At 42.3% G+C, this 14,067-nt stretch overlaps 1 protein-coding gene across 7 annotated transcripts in view; it reads left to right on the top strand.

Moving 5' to 3' along the window:
* Positions 1-14,067, top strand: part of USP6NL (USP6 N-terminal like) — a 139,707-nt gene that overhangs the window by 38,162 nt on the left and 87,478 nt on the right. The gene's annotated exons all lie outside the window — the stretch shown is intronic.

The raw sequence follows: 14,067 nt of genomic DNA, 5'->3' as shown, positions 1-14,067 counted from the left end.
AGCCTGAGTCAGTGTAATAATGTGAGATGGAAGCAACAAAGAAACAGAGTCATTTAGTGCTCTATTGAAAGTGAGTAGCCCCTGGCCTAAATCTGGTATACTGGGTCAAGCTGCAATGCAGGCCTGGCTCTGAAATGTGGTGAAAAATGTATATAATGAAATGAGTTCACGAATGGTTCTACTATTTATTAAACCCTTCCTATCTTGTTTCTCTGCTCCTCCCTCCTCAATCTTCACTAGATCTAATATTTCCAGAGATGTTTACTGATTAAATATTTTTTTTGCCAAATAAACATTTATATTTTCAGAACTTTAATATGGGTGCCTTTTTGAGAGAGAAGCATGTGAGAATTTGCAATTCAATATAACAAACACTGGCTCATTATTAAAAGGAAAGGTCATTTTTAATATCTTTTCACTCCCCTTATCAAATTGCACAGCAGAATCAAAGTAACTTTGAAATTTGATGTGTGCTCCATCAATGAATCGGATTTAATATGTCAGCCACAAACCCTTGCCAGACACTTTAAGGACATATTGTGTGATGGTCTTGAAAAGTGCATAGGTAGGGCCATGTAATAATTTCTCTAATTGCTCTGAACAAAATATCTCCTCCACAGCTTGAAAATGTGTGATGTTAATTTGTAAGCACCCTATAGCTTAGGTCTATATGTATTACAGTGCATTTGTGAATAGAGTGCTTTGGTATTTATATTCCAATGGTTGGATGACTGGAAACATTCCATGCTCTCTAAAAGGAAGAGCAACCTTGTGATGGGTTTCCCTTGGCAAGGATGAAATAACCTAATCCAATTATGCTTCATCTGCTTTATTGACCTCTTTGTTCCACCTTCTTGACAGATAGTGGCACAATAAAGGAGCTCACCAGCAAGTGTTTTTGCATTTATTGAATTTGCAAAGCTGCTATTAAAGTTTTGGAAATGCATGGATGGAGCTTGCAGGTTTTCTGTCCTCATGGAATTGGTTTTGGAAGCGGTCTTACTTTCAGTTACTCCAATTATTCAGCCCTAGAGCAAATATATTGCTCTGAGTAATCAATATTATTAGAGAGTCAGAAACGTAACTTGTTCATGTTGACTCTAAACATCGTGGACAGTGATGGCTTAAGTGTTGGTGCAGCGTTGCTTAGATGCTTTCCGTACACTTCGGACTGAAGTAATGCTAGGAGGACTATGGACTTTTGCCATGGAAGCAAGCAGCGGGGAATTTGGGAGCTTGTATGTGCACCATTGGATTGTCTAGTTCTAGGTGGATATTGCCAGTTGTTGCTTCTGCTTTCATTGCAGCACTGTGTGTTAACAATCCTAAAAGGGCAGTGAGGAACTGACCAAGAAATGAGGTGAAGGACTGAACTTTACACGTTGACTTAAAGTAACATGTTATTTGATTGCGGGTTTCGTTGCCTTAGCAAGAGGAGTTTGGATATTGCAATTTCAAAAATAAATTTAGAGACAATTATACTTAAGTTACGCTGCCTGACAAGAAAAGATATTTGGCATTTAAAGTCCAGTTCTGTCTCCATTTAACGCCATCTAGCAGCAAGTAGAAGCGTTACCCACACATCAAGCTTATGTGGGTGACGGATGACAACACTTGTCTTCATGTGTGTATATGAGCAGGATTCAACTGCAAGTGAACAAATGCATCCTTCTCTCTCTTTCCCTCCACCCATTGTGGTGGTTGTGTTTAAATTTTATCTTGCAGACAGTTGATTGTAAAAGTGAGAGATGAAGGGAGGTTGTCAGCACAGCTCTCTTGGTCAGGCAGTTGATTTCTCCCGAGCAGAGAGAGCAACTCATTTAATTTGTTTGCTAGACAAGACTGTCATTGTTGTTGTACGGATGGGTAGCTTAGGCAGTAAATTTTGCTGATATGAAACCCCAAGGAACTGAGTTGGCTGGGCCCAACTCAGAAGTCAAGAGGGCAAATCTAGTGTACATAATACTCAGATATTAAACATGGTGCCCAGTTTAGAAGATAGAGGGCAGAGATTGTTCTTCTAATGTGAGGAATCCACAGCATCAGGTGTTGATCATCCAATGAACAGATTTTGTGTTTTCCTCTAAGCTCCTTTAAATTCTGCCTTAAATCTTTAATTGGGGACAGTGTTTTCCTCAGTCCATAGTTCCATAGTTGATGCTGGAAAGGGAAGAGAAAAAATTCATATAGGAGAGAAGGTGGAGAGGGCACGTATAAGGCAGTTTCCTATGTTCCACCCAGCCTGCAGCTTGGCCATTCATGGGTTAGCCTGTTATATTTGCAGCCTGAAAACCCATGTTTCTGCTGATCTTTGGATAGAAACCAGAAGGAAAACCTATCTTAAATATATTATTCATAATCAGAGGGATCAAGATGCTGGTACATCTCCATGTTGTGATGGAGCCTACATGAATAGTAGAGTCTCTGCTTTTAGGTCATTTCCTGCAGTCATATTTAATCAAAGCTAATCACATGGGTTCAGTATTAAGCTGATCTTCATGCATAAACATTCCTTTTCTGCTAGCGGAAGAGACTTCCAACTGCTGAATAGAACACATACACGCCAGCAAATTTTGGGGGGCGTGCAGGAGGAGTGGAAGAAGGGGACTCCCATTGCCTGGGCAGCGTTCCACTCATGGAGCATTGGATGTAACCTCTTGGTTTCCAAACCGTATTTTGCTGAAGTAATATGGGAGAGCGAAAGTGTCCATAGAGGAGAGTCATCCTCAAGAGATTGCATTGCTTAACACTTCATGCACAGCAGTTATCTCATGGAAATAATCCCCCTACACTTTTTCTCAGCCTTGTTTACCTTTGTTTTTAGAACCTGGCAGAGAAAGAATCTACTACAAACTTGTTGAAGAAGCACATGCAGAGAATCCCAATTCTCACTTACTGCTTTCCCCCTTTATATCTGGGAAAGCCTGTCTCTCTGCCTTGTAGCTCCAAGAGTCTTGTTTATAGATTCTCTTTTTTGAGCAGCAAACTGACAGATTCTAGACAGCACAACAGATGTTAACATCTGTAGTATACTTTGGACATAACAACTGACAGTCAAGCACACTTCTCCAGGGCATTTTTACTGTTGGGAGAGTTGAGCTTTGTCGGGTATTCTTGGCACAGAAGGAAAAACTTTTTTAAAGCTTGCCTCAGCTGTGTACTTGTGGTTGTGTTTTTTTAATGGAAGCATGGGTGATTTTTGTGCATTTGGCCAATATGTGTTGTCATGTACAGTTAATTTTGCAATACTGACTTCTTTTAATAGACAGGTACAACCCCCTTGAAGCATTTGTTGCCTTTACAAACAAATGTGCCATGTTAAAAAAGAATTCAAAGTTTTGAAGAGGTGACCTAATTTTTAAAATAGTTTATTTTTCTTATAACTCATAAAGGTAAAGGTAAAGGTACCCCTGCCCGTACGGGCCAGTCTTGACAGACTCTGGGGTTGTGCGCCCATCTCACTTAAGAGGCCAGGGGCCAGCGCTGTCCGGAGACACTTCTGGGTCACATGGCCAGTGTGACATCGCTGCTCTGGCGAGCCAGAGCCGCACACGGAAACGCCGTTTACCTTCCCGCTGGTAAGCGGTCCCTATTTATCTACTTGCACCCGGAGGTGCTTTCGAACTGCTAGGTTGGCAGGCGCTGGGACCGAGCAGCGGGAGCGCACCCCACCGCAGGGATTCGAACCGCCGACCTTTTGATCGGCAAGCCCTAGGCGCTGAGGCTTTAACCCACAGCGCCACCTGCGTTTCTCTATAACTCATAGAGCACTGTTAAACACCCATGAGTATGGGATTTACAGTGGTGTCTCGCAAGACGAAAAGATTCTCTTCGTCTAGCGGTTTTTTCGTCTTGCGAAGCAAGCCCATTGACGGCTTAGCGGATTAGCGCTATTAGCGGCTTAGCGGCTTTTAGCGGCTTTTAGCGGCTTATCAGCTTAGCGGATAAGCAGATAAGCGGCTTAGCGGTTTAGAAAAAGGGGGAAAACAGTCGGAAAAACTCGCAAGACATTTCGTCTTGCGAAGCAAGCCCAGAGGGAAATTCGTTTTGCGAAGCACCTCCAAAACGGAAAACCCTTTCGTCTAGCGGGTTTTTCGTCTTGCGAGGCATTCGTCTTGCGGGGCACCACTGTACTATGTTTAAATATGAATGTTAGCCTCAAGCTTTGGCCATTAAACCTGCCAGCTTCCTCATTAAATTTACAGGTTGTACTAGCGTGTCCAACATGTTGACAGTGTTTATGATATGTACTTTGTAAGACACAGCTATTTATATACATTTGCCTCACATTGGGTCAGGCTTATGCCTTCTTGGCTTTAATTTAAGAGTTATTCAAAGTGAAATACAAAATGTGCCATGACCCCAGTTTACATCATGATTTGTAGCTGTTCGTTGGAGCTCATTGTTCCAAGACACATGTTTCTTAAAGACAACTGTGTGGTCCATATTCTTTTACCTAGAATACTGAAAAGCCTAGCTTCTTTGTAGGAGAAATAGGTTTCTAGCCATCAAGCTTGTACGTTGGCTTGAAAATACAAAAGCAATGAATAAGAAAGAGCCAAATTTTCAGTATGGCTTTTGATTCTTACGTTCCTAAGTTCATGTATCAAAAGGGTGCAAAGACTGAAGTAAGTTCTTTAGGCACAAGAATAGCAAATCCTAGATTTTAAAAAGGGGGGGCTGTCTGGCCTAGCTTTAGAGAATATTTTTTTGGGTGGGGTGGTGGGAGCTTCTGCTTCTGCTTCTCTTGACCATGTTACTTCAGGAGTTAAAGATGCAACTACATTTTGCCTGTGGGGGTGAGGAAATGCAACCAACTTTGGGTTGGTTTTGGTATCAGAGCCCAAAATGGTGGTGTCCAGGCCCTTCTTCTTCCCCCTTCTGGGCTTTATGTGTTTTTAGACTATACACAGACATTGCAGTTTTTATGCTGCAAGTTACCCCAAGAATGCTTTGTTTATGGCGCAGTCTGGAAATGCTGTAAACAAATTCTGCTGCATGGCTAAAACAGTTCCCTGCGTCCCTTTCTAGCAGGAAAGGAAGACGGAAAATGTTATGGCTTGCCTGCTGCACAGACGAGCCACGCAGCAGCCAAACAACCCCCAAGCTTTCTTGCACCTTTGGGGAGGAGACTGGAATTGCCTTGCAACTCTCAAGAACATCCCCACTGACCTCCTTGCTCTTCACGCTCACCAGCGAGTTGATTCTCATGTTCTTAAGCTACAACACGCCTGTTGTGACAGGCCAAAATGTGGGTGGTTGTCCCAAAGCATAAAGAACCAGCTAGTAGGCCACTACAGGAGTCTTCATAAATGAGCTGGTGACGCAGAGAGCCTCTTTCAAAATGGCTCTCTATTGCACAGCATTGTGGGATTGCACCCAATGTTAGACAGCCCATTGAAATTAATGGGTATGACTAACTTGGATCCTTTAATTTAATGGGTCTACTCTGAGTACAACTATATATATCATCCATGGTTTGAAGGTGAGGGATTGCGTCAGAAATATGCATAATACTGTGTAATGGGAATTGGGGTTGCTTGTGCGTAAGCCGCCACTGCTCCAAGCTGGGTTGTCTGGCTAAAACTTTTCCCTGGCTGGACAGCCCTTACACCGTGGCTGTGTCAGTCACTGGCAGAATCCGTCAGTGGGCGTTTCCTGAACTTCTTCCAGCATAAAAGTTCTTTGACACCAAGTCTCCGCCTAGCCTCCCTGCGCGGAAGCTTTCTGCGCAGAGTGGGCGTGCCCAGCGGAGGTCCTGTGCTCTCCCCGCTGGTGGAAGAGTCTCGGAGCCCTCCCTCCGAAACCCTCTCAGCCTCCCCTTTCCTCCTGGCGTCACGCTGATTTCCTTCCCCAGAGGAAGCTCTCCCTCTCTCCTTGCTGGTTCCCTCTCCGGCGTCATTGGGGAGCCGTACCTCCGCCCTAGGCTCCGATGGCAGTTCCCTGACATACTGCTTGTATTTCCTCTATAACAGCTTCCTATTGGACAGCATATTCAAAAGGGCTGTATGTTTCTGTGGAGCAAAACATAAAAGAAGAGCCTGTTGGATCAGGTCAGTGGCCAGTCTAGCCCAACATCCTACCTTTACAGTGACCAGCCAGTTGTTTATGGGAAGTCTGCTATAGGGACGCAAGAGCACTCCTCCTTCCTTTTAAAACTGGCCAGGTTGGTGGCAATTCTTGCCTCCAGGGTTTGACTATGCACTGTCTCTGCTGCATAAAGAAGTGTCTTCAAAGTATTACCTGTTTGTTGATTTTGACATGCATCATGAATATGAAAATTATATGTGGGTTTTCTTAATGGGTAAAATATGTAGCTTAGCATTCTGGAAAATTTCTGACGTGGTGCTATCGGCTTGTTTTGATTCTGCAAAAACGTATTTCCATCTGACTTGTAGGTGGCCTGTTGCTCCAGTTCCTGGAAATGGTAAGTGCCCAGTTTGCTAGACAGTGGTCCCTACTGTTTGACTGTTCAGTCTGCAACAGAAATAAAACTTGGAATTCAGAGTGGAAGATGTTTTCCTCTTCAGCTACAGAAGGTCCATTCTGCAGACTCGAGAGGAACAAAGGTCCCTTTTCATAAGCTGAGTGTGTCACCGCCCTGCCTTTCTCAGAAATCCAACAAACCAGGGCTAGGTTTACACTAGCCAGAAAAGGGCAATATTGCAAGGAATGTCTGCTCATCTCTCTCTGTACTAATTAATTAAATGGTACATAGCAATATGAAAAAGAAGAAAGCTTGTGCATTCATTCATTCATTCATTCATTCATTCATTCAGTATCTCAAATGTTGAGAAGCTAGCCATCCCTTCACAGAAGTAAATTCTGCTTTGGAATATTCCTGCACTCTCTCGTGGCAATACAGTAATACCTCAGGTTACAAATGCTTCAGGTTACAAACGCTTCAAATTACAGACTCCGCTAAACAGGAAGTAGTACCTCAGGTTAAGAACTTTGCTTCAGGATGAGAACAGAAATTGTGCGACGGCAGCGGGAGGCCCCATTAGTGAAAGTGGTACCTCAGGTTAAGAACAGTTTCAGGTTAAGAACGGACCTCCAGAATGAATTAAGTTCTTAACCAGAGGTACCACTGTATGTGCAGCCCAGGGTGCTTTCCCTGCAGCCATTCATCTTTGCTGGAGGCAGTGGCTTTTTACATAGGCAGCTCTGCACTGCAAGTGCAGTTTTCTGATGTTAAGAACAATTTTGAGTATTAAAGGGGAAACACATGATACAGTCCTCTCACGGAGCTTTCCTCCTTGTGCTGGATGGCCTGCATTTGGACTTGAAAATCAGTGTGTGGAAAGTATATAATACAAAGTAAGAGTATAATCTTGACAATGGCACCAAAGTAAAAAGTAAAATCCAAGCTTTCTTATGTGTGGAAGGACAGAGGATAGCCATCTTCAATTAATGGCAACACTTGGTTTGTATTACTTGACTACTCTTCCCTGAATTTTTAAATGACTTTTTATAATGGCCATTGGTTAAAAACAGACCTTTCCCCTAGAATGTTTTGAAGATTTAAGTTTGGAAAATGTGTGTGTTTTATATTAACATGCTATTATCTTCTTGCTCTTCATTATATTTCATGACTTCATTAGTTCAATTCGCTGAAAACAGATTTTCTAACTAAAAGAGTAATAGGTTCAACAGAAGTTTCAAAAGAGTTTGCTCTTATTGGAAGAACATCCAGAAATTATCCCAGTAAGGGAAGGAATTAAGTTCACTGTTGTTGTTGTCATCGTCATCTCTCCTCCCATCCCTTGCAGTGATGTTTCACAATTCCTGATAGTTTCTTTTTCATGGTGCACTTCCCAGAAAGAGACAAACCTGTTGAAATGTGCTCCAGTCTTAGATCATGAGTATCGGCACACAAGCCTGCACTTGTTTTATTCATAATTTTATATTAGAATGCACAGCTTCAGGGCAAGTGCAAAGCATTGCGCTGTGCTGTATTTGAGACCTGCACTGCTGCATTTGAGACATATGTAGAAGAAGGTGAACCTGTCACAAAATGTTGTTGTGTGCCATGCTCCTGTTCAGGGATCCTTCTTTTTGGCATGCTTATCCAGACATGTATAAATAGACATGTGTTTTAATCTGTTTTTAGCTTAACTGTTGATTTTAATTAAATTCTAGTTTTTTTAAAAATACTTGTTTTTAACTTTGATTTTTAAGTGTTTGCTTTGTATTCATTAAAAATGCTTAGCTGTTTTGTTTACAATCAAGTGGTATATACATTTTTGGTCAAATAAATAAATATGATAGTAAGACAGTCTTCCTCACAAGTAGACTGGTTGCTTCTTTCTAGTGTTCCTATTATAACCTCTTCTGTTTTTAATAGTGCTCTACACTGTGTTTGACCTTTGACAGTGTGCAGAGGATCTGGAACCTAGACAAAGCTTGAAGTTGACATGTATTGAGATACTGCTATGGATTTATAGTTTGGGATAAATTAGTTCTGTAGGTTTGTATCCCAAAGATTTTGTGCAGTATTCCACTCATGGCTTCCTCTTTCCTGCTGTTGCAGTGGCTACTACTCAAGCCACTTGGAGACCCTGTAAAACAGGAATGGGGAATGTGTGGCTAATTTTTGCTGGACTGCAACTCCCGTCATTTGTGACAGTTGACCATGCTGACTGGGGCTGATGGAAGTTGGAGTCCAGCAACATCTGGTAGACAACAGGTTAGCAACCTCTGCAGCAGACCAGTGTGGGATGCAATTTGGGAAACTACAGCTGATGGGGATGGGAGAATGAATGGGAACTGGCAGCTCCTCCTTTGTATAAATGGAAGTCTCAGGGCTCTGTTGGATTGAAGCCACTGTTGGTAGCACCCACTTAAGCCTGTTGTCTGCCCCTATAGTGTCAAATTCTGTACCATTTGAAACATTTAAAATGCTTACTTGAAATATTTCAAGGCGCACTATATTACAATATTGAGAATGCTGCATGTAAAGTTGTTTTTCCTTTAAAATGAACGTGTAATGAAAGGTTCAATCTCCCTCTCAAATGTATCTTCACATTTCATCTGAAATTGGCTAAATTAAAATTCAATATTGATTTATTTATATACAGCGAGCCACTTTTTCATTTCTCAGAGAAATCTATATGCTGGATATTCTGCTTTATGATCCCTCTTAGGTATATTTAACATTCAAAGCCCTGAGGTCTCGTAAAGTTCTTGGCTCCTTGCCATCCCCCACCACTGCCAAATTTTCTCCGTGAACATGAGAAACTACCTTACACCAAATCAGAATGGTTGTCCATTTAGCCCAGCATTCTCTATTCTGACTGGCAGCAGATCTCCTGGATCTCAGGAAAAGAAAAGTCTTTGCCATCACCTCCTCTGTGATTATTTTTTTTAAGAAATTGATGCTTGGGCTCTTTCCTTTGCCACTTTAGGAGAGCTAAAGTCCCACTTCTAAAGGATTCATAACTTTGGTTGCCACAATATTTGTGGGGTGGAGGAAGGAGCACTTTCCCAATGTGTAAGTCCTTGGGCAGAGCACTGTAAGGAAGCCTTTTAGAAAAACACTGCCAAGTTAGCAGAGAAACACAGAAACCTGATCCTTCTCCAAGATATGAATTGGGCATCTTTCAAACACTACAGCCGACTTGCAGGCCAAGATCATTTCTCTGGTATGCTATCTTGGCTTAGCTGAGTTTGCTTTCCAGATGGCTTGGTGTTGGCAGTTCCTTGTTTCCTTCTTGAGCAGCAAGTCTTTTTATCCCCTTCTTAAAGCATTTGTGGATGTCTTTGTTCAACCCCTTAGACCACACTCCTGTTTCTATTTGAACCTTGCTTTGATTAGGTGCTTCCCATATTCACAATAATACAGTACTACATTCCAAAGAAATGTAGTATATTCCGAAGAAATGAGCTAGAGGCAAGACACAGCAGTGAGAAAACTATTCATATATGACAGCCTTTATCCACCTGTTGTCCTCCAGATGTTTTCAACTATGTTCCCTTGATCCTCAGCCAGCACTGCTGTTGGTGAGTGCTGATATACAAGTAGTAATAAAGTAAACATTGGACTGTGCACTCATGTTAAGGAATGCTCAACTTTATTGGATGTGGGCAGTAAAATGGAAACTTGAACTCTGGCCGTAAAGGTTCAGTCCTGAAAACTGAATCTACTTAGAGCCCATGTTTGTAACAAGGACATTCGTTGTGGCTTACTTACATATTATAAAAAGGTGCATGCTGTGGGCTTGTATTATTCTCTCCTTGCTTTCACAAATTCCCTTCTCTCTTTCCTAGTGTTAATGACGGTTCAATGTTTCATCTGAATCCTTGGCGCTAACAGTGGTTTGCTTTTAATTTAGACATTGAACTCAGGATTAAAAACTGCTTTGTTTCCACATCAAAGGCTAACTATGGTTTGTGGTAACTGTTACACTGGTTTAACACTGAACCATGGTTATCTCTTACCTGCTGAGAGGAAGAAGCCCATGAGCCAGTGATCACAAAACTCAAATTTGTGTCAAATTTAGTTGACTACCATATCGTGTAACTTTTTAGAATTGTTGAAAGGGAGGTGGTGAGAGAGGAGATACTGTACAGCCACTGGGTGTAGGTGCTGCAAGAGAAAGGACTTTCTGGCCATTAAGACCACTTAAACCACCACCATACCCTCTCACATTTTGAAGTATTCTACAAAATCCACAAAAATATTATTTCAGTGTTCATCATAGGAACTGAAAATCATAGGAACTCAACAACAAAACATTAGTGTAATGGTCAGCATTGTGACCAAAACCCACACCTATTGATTTTGTTTATACGTATAAATGAAAATTTTTGACATTCCGAGCACGATCTTGGCTGTACAAATTTTAAGTCCTTAACTCCTGACTGTGTGCCGTCTTTATTACTTTCAATTAATTTTCAGGATATGCTGTACAGGTGAGACTGCAAGATGTCTTCAGGGTGCTGCATTTCTTTCAAAAGTATAGGAACTGCTTTTATATGGAGAGCCATTAAGTAATAGTGCGTCACAGCTTGGGTCTAGTAAAATGTTCACAGCTCCATTGCTAACAAAATATTGCTAAGCAACTTGCAGGTAACAGCTCCTGGAATAGACATAAAATTGAATAGGTTGAATTTCCCCCGTTTGTTTGTAATGGAAAATTATTGTTGCATGTAAGTATAGCAACCTTGGCACCAAATTCAGCAGGCATTGTGCGCTAAATGGGTGGCACTCTGAAAATGCAATGTGTACTATTAATGTATCTCTGAGTAGTTCAATCTGCTATAGCTGGGTCAACAACAAACATCAAGAAGGAGACAAGGACTTGGAGGCTTCCTCTTAACTCCTGCTTTCCTATTCCTTAGCTCCTACCCTTAGTTGGTCATCCAAAGTGATAACATTGAACAAGTCTTCTAATTGTTCAGGCTAGTGAGCAGCTTGAACCCTGGAAAGCTCTGTAATGCAACAGCACCTGGAGGGCCACTGGTTAGCCATCTTTGCTTTATGAGGACACTGGTATATTGCTTGACTCCCTTTAGTCTATTGATACATGGAAACTTTCTTGGCTGTGGTGTCACTGTATGTTTTGCAGTTCCTTCTCAATCTTTGCCTAAAGTTGTGCTGTGCAGGCTGAAGTCTTGCTAGCTACCCCTTGTGCCTCCTGTTTGTGACCCAACTGTCTTGAGCTGATGTGGGTTTGTCCTTGCCATTTATGGGTGAATCTCGTATCCTCTTCTCCGTTTGAAGATTTGTCTTGCTGGAAGTGTCCACAATTCTCAGATAAAAAATGATCCCACCTTTATCCAAATTAGAGCCAAGGCAACTAGCACCATCTGAATAAAAACAAGCCATCTAAATGTTTTTCAAAACCCATAATGAGCTGTAAAATTCAGAACTCAAAATGGTGCCAATTGGTTGACTCCAAAGAGCCTCTAGTGTGAATAGAAGACACTTGTACAAAGGGAAGTTCTGCCTTGGTTTCCAATAGGCACCCCTTACTCCACATCCTTGCCAATCCTGAAGGCCCCCTAACACAAAAACTTGCTTCTTGATGGGCTGTAGCGTGATGTGTGGGGAGCATAGGATTTCAAAGCCCCCTTCTAGCAGAATTCCACTCATGATTATGAGAAGTGAAGACTCTTGGAAGATAGATCTTTCCTTCTAAACTTAATATAATGTAAATAGTGTCCTCTGAAGAAAGGGTTCCATGATGTTGCAGAGCTTGTGAGTCTCTCATGCAGAGAGAGAAACAATCACTAAGACAAATAGTTGCTGTTTATATAGTACCTAAATACTTGTACAAAAATAAAAGCACAAGGCAGGCCTTGCCCCACAGATTGTGTGTGTTTTAAGGAGGGCAGTTTGGCTGAAATTTTATAGCAATTGATTGGAGCTTGTTTCCCAATGTGTAAAGCAAAATGAGGAAACGATACTTGGTTACTTCATAAAGAGCCATTCATTTATTTGTACGCTTGGCAGAAAAGAATGAACTTGTAATGTGGGTGAATTCAGGCTACGCCCATTTGGGAGGAGAGGTGGGAGTGAAACAGAGTGAAGGATGACCTAATCTCCATTGTGGGATAAACTGGTTAAGGGGTTGTTACACAAGCCGAACTGGTCCAGAGACAGTGACGAATCCAGTATCACGCCTAGGCCAAGTTTTTGTTTTTGTCCTTGTTGCTGGAGTGTGCTCCAAGGGCTGTATCTGAATTTCTTTTTCCCTTTCTGCATTTTTATATACATATAGGACTGCTTTTGGCACATCAGACTCATCTGCCCTCTGTTACAGCAACTTCTTATAGAATTGTGGCACCTAGGTGATTTTGCTTTAGACTTTCCATTCTGTCTCTGTGGTCCTTTACTTTTATCAATACACTCCTCATGTTGTAGACTAACATGGATAAAAGCCAGGAGCTGCAAGGCTGTACATGTTTCTGTCTGGAAGCCTTTCTAGGGTCTGGGATGCTTTGTTGGAAGTATGAGAAAGGGTTTGGGTTCTGGTCTACTCTGCAATGAATCTCGGAGACCCTTTCCTTGCTAGGTATTACACAGGTGTTGAAAGCTCATCCCAGCCAGCACCTGCCTTATTTCAGAGTGCAGGAGGAGGTTCTGTAGTGCAGGCACCCCCACAGAAAAGACCCTCTCTCAGGTTTGCTTCATACTGTGCTTAGATAACAGTGGCACCACCCAAAGATTCTCCTTGGATGACCTTGGTAAATAAGCTGGTCAGTATTGGAGCAGGCATTCACTCTCATAAAGAGCTTTATTTGTCAGCACAAACAACTTAAATTTGGATGAGCAGCAAATTGGCAGCAGTCCGGTTCCTGCAGAAGTAGTGAAATATGATTGCAGTAGGCTACCCCACTCAGCCTAGAAGCTGCATTCTGCACTAGTTGCAGCTTCCAAACCAGCTTTGATAAGGGCAGACCCACATGGAGCACATTACGGTAGTGTAGCCCTGAGGTTACCAACACGTGGTCACTCACTGTCCTGGAATGACTGTAGCTGTTATACTAGCCAAAGCTGGTGAAATGTCCTTGTGGGAGTGATACTGTAGGAAAATTAGGGAACTGACTGCTTCTTGATATGTATTGATCCCACATTGTTGTAGTTGTTTAGTCGTGTTCGACTCTTCGTGACCCCATGGACCAGAGCACGCCAGGCACTCCTGTCTTCCACTGCCTCCCACAGTTTGGTCAAACTCATGCTGGTAGCTTCGAGACCACTGTCCAACCATCTCGTCCTCTGTCGTCCCCTTCTCCTTGTCCCCTCCATCTTTCCCAACATCAGGGTCTTTTCCAGGGAGTCTTCTCTTCTCATGAGGTGGCCAAAGTATTGGAGCCTCAGCTTCAGGATCTGTCCTTCCAGTGAGCACTCAGGGCTGATTTCCTTCAGAATGGATTGGTTTGATCTTCTTGCAGTCCATGGGACTCTCAAGAGTCTCCTCCAGCACCATAATTCAAAAGCATCCATTCTTTGGCGATCAGCCTTCTTTATGGTCCAGCTCTCACTTCCATACATCACTACTGGGAAAACCATAGCTTTAACTATGCGGACCTTTGTTGGCAAGGTGATGTCTCTGCTTTTTA

The sequence above is a fragment of the Podarcis cretensis genome (genome assembly GCF_951804945.1).
Source record: "Podarcis cretensis genome assembly, chromosome: 10".
NCBI classification, from domain to species: Eukaryota; Metazoa; Chordata; class Lepidosauria; order Squamata; family Lacertidae; genus Podarcis; species Podarcis cretensis.
This window is presented reverse-complemented; position numbering and strand designations above follow the sequence as displayed.